Here is a 9,170-nt window from a genome sequence, read left to right as displayed (position 1 = left end):
TGATAAATAGCAAAGTGCACAAATTCTACATAAATCCTTCAAGAATCAGAGGAGTGTTAATAGCATCGAATGTGACATTTTCATACACAAGCCTATGAAGTGGGAAAGACAAGTGATTAAAGACAGACGGATGTGACATTTAAAAAAACAAAAAACAAAAAAAAAAAAAAACCTTGACATCAACAGATTTCAAGCAGGAAGAAAATTTGTGAAATACTTTGATATTGCTTGCAATGAATTGTTTATGTGGTCATATACTACTTCTCGTGGCTGTATATGATTTTGAAGAATTTACATGGTTAGATATACATTAATTAATATATAATAATCCACATTTAAATCAACGTTGGCCCAGATTTACAGACAGGCCCTTCATACATAAAAACACATTTACACTTATTTAAAGACACATTAAAGACACATTCCAGTGTCCTTCACACCAATCAGAATCATTTCATCACTTGGTTTGGCTCAAATCGGCCTCCAGTAATCCAAAACCTCTCAGTCTCCGTCATCCAATGTCAATGACTTCTCCAGTCCCAAAGGCACAAAGTCAAGCACAAACCCTAAAGATCTGCCAAACTCCACCCAGAGACGCTTTTCAACAGAATGTTCCAAAATTAAATCAAGTGTATCCTCACTTTACCTCACTGGTTCTCTATATATAACCAAAGTCTGTTTTGAGTGGCACAAAGAACAAATGCTACTGTCACTGCAGAAGAATAAATGCAATTATTGCTCCCTTCCTTCAGCAGAAAGAAGGAAATGAACATTGTCACGCTGTTTCAGCTGTCTCCGAATAAAGGGCACTGAGCTGGAGGACGTCGATTTTGCGTGACAGTGTTGTGGGAAAGGTAGGAAAATTTGGTGAAGCATTCATTAAATCCGTTATTTACGCACAACTTATTTAAATAAACCAATTACACACTTTTTGAATGCCCAATGTATTTCCTAGCTTAAAAAAAAGTTAAAAGCCACTTTTCTTCTACTCGAGACATCAGGAGGAGCACTTCAGCCAACTAGACAAGATGTTGAAATCGTTTAGAGAACGTCTGACCTACTTCTAAAGATCTGCCATTTTCTTTTTCTTCTCACTTAGGATCAGCCTCCTCTATACCTGAAGTATCATGTTTTGTTTAGATTAAACCTAATGTTTCTTGTTGGTTGTTAGGAAAGAACCAAAACAGCTTCAGAAAATATATAACAATAAAAGGTCCTTGCGCACTGAGTCCGAAATCTCCTATCAAAAATGTCCTATCAAAATGTTTGCAACGGATGCGAAAATGCAGAAAATTGAACCTGGTCCGATTTATTTTTATTTTTATGATGGACAAAAGTTTTGGAGGCAGTGTGTAAACATGATTGACACAATACAAGGTCATATTTATTTTTCAAAATGCAAAAATTTCGAACTCAAGTGTGCAATGGCCTTAAGATACCATAAGTATTTTTAGTTTAACGTTTATCCAGTTTCACCCTATTTATTCCTTTTCATATTATAATCATGGCTGAGATTTTGGGTTAGGTTTACATGTCATGTCTGTTTTTGTACAACCCTACCCTACATGAGAGCAATGTAGGTTCATATATACAGTATATATATATATATATACACAATAACATATTATTTAAATCAAATTACAATTGAAGATAAATATAAATAAAATACAAATAAATAAAACAAAGATTATATTTACTTCTAAAGTTACTGTTTTGTTAGGTGTGAATTACTTTTATTTTGGGGGAATTTTTCGAAGCAATTAATTGTGATTAATCCATTTACTTGATCTGCACGTCATGTAATTGTTTTTAATCTTTTTTTTAAAACCTGAATATGTATTTTTCTTCCATGTATGAGATTTTTGTATGGGTATGAGTACATCCAAGCATTTAAATCTTTATATTTGCATGCTAACAGCAGTTTCTGCTGCAAGAGCACTGCATTCAAAGATGAAAAGGAGAGCGAGCAGAAGAAAAAAACAAAACAAAACGCTGTGTGTCGTCCTCCTGTCAGCCTTGTTATCATTAGCATGCAGGAGTTCTGAAGCATTAAGTGTTCATTAAAGCAAAAGTCTCCACAGGTATAATTCTGTGTGTTAGCAGGTTCCTGAAAACTTGGACGTGAAGAAAAGTGCTGAATTTTGACTGTTACAGATAACACAGTGCTTAATGATGCTAATGGCTAAGGGTTTCCTGAAGGAGAGAGAGGATGAAGGGATGCGGGAGAAGAGGAATAGGTCAAAAGGTTCATGTCACTTCCTGTCTTGTCTTTCAGGCTCACTGTCACATTGCATAAAACGCCAAGTCTCTTGACCAACAAGCAATGAATGCTCAATGAAGAGAGAGATAGAAAGTAGAGAATGTCTCCAAAAGAGTGAAAACGAGAGACAGAAATGTAGATGAGAGAGGTAGAAAGTAAGAAAGAAAGAAAGAGACAGACAGACAGACAAGGCAGGACTGTTTCATCACTCTATTCCTGCCAGTAAACAAATGCATGAAAGTAGGGAGAGAGTATAATGCAATCATAAGCAAACTAATTTACTTTGAACCAGCAGGGAAAAAGCCATTTATGTTTCAGGGATGAATGAACACACAAAAGGCAGAGTGGAAGAGACCTATGATTCTCTGTCGAGCTGAAGTAGAGCAATGATGCACCTCTAAAAGTGCTGGACCGTTATAGAAAAGAGAAAATGCAATGCAATATTAAAACAGTTTATTGTAAAGGTCTAATACTAATTAAAAACTAAATCTAAAATCTGAAATCTAAACTGCAATTTTTTGAAAAAAAAAGTTTGTTGCCAAATCAATTTACAATATAAATTTAAAACTATTTTAAACACAGAATTTCTTACAGCTGAGGTATGATTTAATCATCTTAACCTAATCAAACCCAGTGTAGTTGTAGAATGCAAATTCCACTCACTTAACTTTCTCTCATGAGCCTCTGCCACAATCCCACGATGAGCAGACATCACTTTAGTCTGAAACACACGATGTGACGGGTTAAATAAAATTGACAGATTATGACAAAAGCAGTTCAGTGATACAGTCAGACTCGAATACAGTTCTGTCATAATAATTTCCCGACTTCTCTAACAAGCTTCATCTGATCATAAACAGGTGAAATTATCTGTCATGAGGGTCTGCAGCAGTCCTCTCTATGCTATCATTTGCAGTTTTATGTTTTTTTTGTGTGTGTGTTTTATACTTCTGCATGTTGGTCATACCACATGCCTTTAATCTTCCGGACAAAGGATGTTAAAATACGAAGCAGCAATGAAGCTTTTGTTAAGAATATTTATTTTTCTAAGAAAAAATAATGAATCCACTTAAAATGTTATTCTTTTAACTACTCACAAACAGAAATGTTAATATATCACATATGCAATATCATATAAAGAGTTGTATTGCCATATATGTTATCTTTAAAGTGACAGTTCACACAAAAATTTAATTTAAGGCCATATATTATATTCACATTCTGTAACGAGTGAGCAGAACGAGACGGAGTTAGAATCCAAATGCAAGCACAAGTAAATTTACTTAAAAAACACAAATATATATAATCCAACCCTGGAACAAGAATATAATCCACACAAGCCATGAGAGAAACTACTTGGAACACACATACAGGAGCAACGACCAACAAAAACAACTGAAACACAGGGGTTTATTTAATCACTGTAAATATGAATTGCAGTTGCCTGCATTTTTGAATATATTATTAGATTATCACATCGCTGACCCATTAATCCGGCACTTTCTGCTGACTTTTATTACAACCCGAATTCCGGAAAAGTTGGGACGTTTTTTAAATTTTAATAAAATGAAAACTAAAAGACTTTCAAATCACATGAGCCAATATTTTATTCACAATAGAACATAGATAACATAGCAAATGTTTAAACTGAGAAAGTTTACAATTTTATGCACAAAATGAGCTCATTTCAATTTTGATTTCTGCTACAGGTCTCAAAATAGTTGGGACGGGGCATGTTTACCATGGTGTAGCATCTCCTTTTCTTTTCAAAACAGTTTGAAGACGTCTGGGCATTGAGGCTATGAGTTGCTGGAGTTTTGCTGTTGGAATTTGGTCCCATTCTTGCCTTATATAGATTTCCAGCTGCTGAAGAGTTCGTATTTTTCGTTTAATGATGCACCAAATGTTCTCTATAGGTGAAAGATCTGGACTGCAGGCAGGCCAGGTTAGCACCCGGACTCTTCTACGACGAAGCCATGCTGTTGTTATAGCTGCAGTATGTGGTTTTGCATTGTCCTGCTGAAATAAACAAGGCCTTCCCTGAAATAGACGTTGTTTGGAGGGAAGCATATGTTGCTCTAAAACCTTTATATACCTTTCAGCATTCACAGAGCCTTCCAAAACATGCAAGCTGCCCATACCGTATGCACTTATGCACCCCCATACCATCAGAGATGCTGGCTTTTGAACTGAACGCTGATAACATGCTGGAAGGTCTCCCTCCTCTTTAGCCCGGAGGACACGGCGTCCGTGATTTCCAACAAGAATGTCAAATTTGGACTCGTCTGACCATAAAACACTATTCCACTTTGAAATAGTCCATTTTAAATGAGCCTTGGCCCACAGGACACGACGGCGCTTCTGGACCATGTTCACATATGGCTTCCTTTTTGCATGATAGAGCTTTAGTTGGCATCTGCTGATGGCACGGCGGATTGTGTTTACCGACAGTGGTTTCTGAAAGTATTCCTGGGCCCATTTAGTAATGTCATTGACACAATCATGCCGATGAGTGATGCAGTGTCGTCTGAGAGCCCGAAGACCACGGGCATCCAATAAAGGTCTCCGGCCTTGTCCCTTACGCACAGAGATTTCTCCAGTTTCTCTGAATCGTTTGATGATGTTATGCACTGTAGATGATGAGATTTGCAAAGCCTTTGCAATTTGACGTTGAGGAACATTGTTTTTAAAGTTTTCCACAATTTTTTTACGCAGTCTTTCACAGATTGGAGATCCTCTGCCCATCTTTACTTTTGAGAGACTCTGCTTCTCTAAGACAAAGCTTTTATAGCTAATCATGTTACAGACCTGATATCAATTAACTTAATTAATCACTAGATGTTCTCCCAGCTGAATCTTTTCAAAACTGCTTGCTTTTTTAGCCATTTGTTGCCCCCTTGCCAACTTTTTTGAGACCTGTAGCAGGCATTAAATTTTAAATGAGCTAATTAAGTGGATAAAAGTGTAAAATTTCTCAGTTTAAACATTTGCTACGTTATCTATGTTCTATTGTGAATAAAATATTGGCTCATGTGATTTGAAATTCCTTTAGTTTTTATTTTATTAAAATTTAAAAAACGTCCCAACTTTTCCGGAATTCGGGTTGTATTTCATTTACAGTACATCACTAGTTTACAGAAATATAACATTCTTTTGTTAAGCTGCAGTGCAGATTCAGTCAGCAGGAATCATGGACCATGTGTTTAAGGTAAAAGCAGCTTTGCATTGTTTGCGCAGGTGATCAAATATTCTTATCACACTGGCTGTCAATCATTTTTTCTTTACTTCCAAAAGAATAACTGTTTAGGGATACTAGCATGGCTGTCTTTTGTCCCTGCAGTCATCAGCCTCCTATGGTTATGACTAATTCAGGTGCATGCTGAGAAAGCCATTTGCATTCCATTTACATACACTCCACTGCCCTATAACAGAAATACAATTAGCGTGGATAATACATATACCCTGGCTGTATGTATATAATAGTACTTACAAGTCATATCACCTTTAATGTGAACTCTTTGCAGTCCCAAAGAGTGAATGAGAGAGATACAATGATGAATAGAAACATGATCAAACTAAAAAAGTCCCTTAAAGAAAAGTTGTTCTGTGCTGATACAATTATGATGAGCGCATGATAGACTGAGAGACACACTGATGGACAGACGAAAGACATGAAGAAACAGTTCAGTGAAGTGTTAAAGGATTTGTTTACCCAAAATAATCTTTTTTCAGTCATTATTTACTCACCATCATGTCTTTTCAAGCTCATATACTCAAGCTCATATGCTCTTTGTGGAAGATGTCCAGTAAAATTTCAGTACATTATTGTCTCTTCCACGCACTAATCTGTCATACAGCGTTAGATGGTATACATTCAGATTTGAAATATTTGGCAAAAGTCATATGGGCTACTTTCCACATTCAAGGTGTTTTTTTATTTCATTTCTTTATCCATTTTAGAGCTTGACTGACATGGGTAATATGAACTTATAAGCAAAATGACAATTCTTTAAGAATGCATTCTTCAGAAGCATATTGTGGTGAATAAAATATGCCAGAATTGTCATATTTGGATGAACACACTGACTGTGAAATGTGACTGCCCGACTGACCTGTGCCAGAGAAGCAGAGCGCGATCGAGACCTCTCTGTGCTGGGTCTGTCCGCTGGCCGTGAGCCCTGGTTGGATGTGCATTTGTAGCAGCTCCATGAGTACTGCCTCTAGTACAAAACGCCCACCTCTTTACGCTGAAGACACTGGCAGTGATACAGGTGTCCACAGCTACACATAAAACAAGAATGAGGCTAACTGTGGTCTATATGTGTAGAACGTTTAGGCAGAGTGCTACAACAGCTTGTTTAAGTAACAAATATGTGACTCAAATAAGGGATCAGAAAAAATAACCACAAATGAATTGATTTTTTTTTTAATGACTGGCTGCCAGCACTAACTGATTTAATGCTAAATATTTCTAACATAGGTATCACAATAACTATGATATTTATGAAATTAAATATTGATATCACGTTAATATTACACATATGATAATACTGTAAATAATCCAGCACCAATAATGATCTGGCTGACACTTCCACATAGTGGTTGGTTGTATTGCAGCTTGACACTAGTAGGCATCTGTCACAAACTGGAAAAGTAGAAGATGCAGTGTGTACAGTAGCTACTACTGCCACACAAACTCACATCGGAGGAGATTACAGGTAAAAATCAGACATTCTACCTGCAGCTGAAAAAATTCAGTTCGCCAATGCAGGGTGTTAGAAACCCTAGTCTGCAGGAAGTGTCGATCAACAGTAAAATCTTTTGAACAGTTACGGTTACAAAATCTCTCCACTTTTCTACATTTGTATTGTAAGTTACAAAAAAAGGAGAAAACTAAAAATAAAAGTTAAACATGAACTTGACTGTTTAACATGACATGTTTATTTATTTATTTAGAATTTATATAGATATCGCAATATAGTTATCATAAATTATTTTGGCCATGATAATAGTGTAGTAAAAATGTAGATTGTGACAAGTCCAATTTATAAAAGTAAATATATTTAACAATTACAGCATGAAACATGTTTTATTAACAACATGCATTTAAAATTACGAAACAAATAAATCTATTTTGTTTGTTATAGCAAAAGACATTGGACTGTGCTCCTGCAGTGCACAGATGATACTGTATATGTGTGTGTATCTAAAGATAATGATCTCCTCTTCGCTCTCCTGGCATCTCTTGTACTGCTGTAGAGTACAAGACTTTCCTTAGAAAGCCACGTTTCTAGCATTTGTAAAACTGCATTTCTCCATCTCAAAAATATATCTATATATCAGCTAGTCCAAAATGCAGCAGCAAGAGTTCTTACTAGAACCAGGAAGTATGACCATATTAGCCGGGTCCTGTCAACACTGCACTGGTTCCCTATCAAACATCGTATAGATTTTAAAATATTGCTTATTACTTATAAAGCCCTGAATGGTTTAGCACCAGTATTTGAATGAGCTCCTTTTACATTATAATCTACGTCCGCTACATTCTCAAAACTCAGGCAATTTGATAATACCTAGAATATCAAAATCAACTGCAGGCGGCAGATCCTTTTCCTATTTGGCTCCTAAACTCTGGAATAACCTACCTAACATTGTTCAGGAGGCAGACACACTCTTGCAGTTTAAATCTAGATTAAAGACCCATCTCTTTAACCTGGCCTACACATTCCATACTGATATGCTTTTAATATTCAAATCCGTTGAAAGATTTTTAGGTTGCATTAATTAGGTAAACCAACACTTCCCATAACACCCGATGTCCTTGCTACATCATTAGAAGAATGGCATCTACGCTAATATTAGTCTGTTTCTCTCTTATTCCGAGGTTACCGTAGCCACCAGATCCAGTCTGTGTCCAGATCATAGGGTCACTGCAGTCACCCGGATCCTGTACGTATCCAGACCAGATGGTGGATCAGCACCTAGAAAGGACTTCTACATCCCTGAAAGAGAGCGGAGACCAGGACAACTAGAGCCCCAGATACAGATCCCCTGTAAAGATCTTGTCTCAGATGACCACCAGGACAAGACCACAGGAAACAGATGATTCTTCTGCACAATCTGACTTTGCTGCAGCCTGGAATTGAACTACTGGTTTCGTCTGGTCAGAGGAGAACTGGCCCCCCAACTGAGCCTGGTTTCTCCCAAGGTTTTTTCTCCATTCTTTCACCGATGGAGTTTCGGTTCCTTGCCGCTGTCGCCTCTGGCTTGCTTAGTTGGGGACACTTCATCTACAGCGATATCGTTGACTTGATTGCAAATAAATGCACGGACACTATTTAAACTGAACAGAGATGACTTCACTGAATTCAATGATGAACTGCCTTTAACTGTTATTTTGCATTATTGACACAACGTTTTCCTAATTAATGTTGTTCAGTTGCTTTGACACAATGTATTTTGTTTAAAGCGCTATATAAATAAAGGTTACTTGACTTGACTTGCTGTAAGCAGATGTTGCAGTGGTCCTGTCTTGGGTGAAGCCCTCTACTGACCGCCTTACGCAGGTGTGACAGAGACCAGTGAATATCTGAGTTCAACAGATTTGTGGTAGTCTCCAACAATGTCTGAGAGAAAGAAGTAAAATGAACCATTGCAAAGCTTAAAAAATAAAATTAAATAATCATTATCAGAGGTCAGCACACTTGGTCCAGACACACTGAACGATTTTTCTTATTCAGATGAAGCAGGTTTGAGTCTAGGCTGTGATGTGTGTTGATTTAACATCCCCACATCTCTGCCTAAAAACCTCCTGCCATACGTCTGTACTGTAAGAGGCAAAAACATGTGCTGATGATGTTCCTTTTTGTACTTTTTTGATATGTTAAAGGTTTGGTTGCATGGACAAAAT

This window comes from Carassius carassius, chromosome 7 (assembly GCF_963082965.1).
Source record: "Carassius carassius chromosome 7, fCarCar2.1, whole genome shotgun sequence".
NCBI classification, from domain to species: Eukaryota; Metazoa; Chordata; class Actinopteri; order Cypriniformes; family Cyprinidae; genus Carassius; species Carassius carassius.
This window is presented reverse-complemented; position numbering follows the sequence as displayed.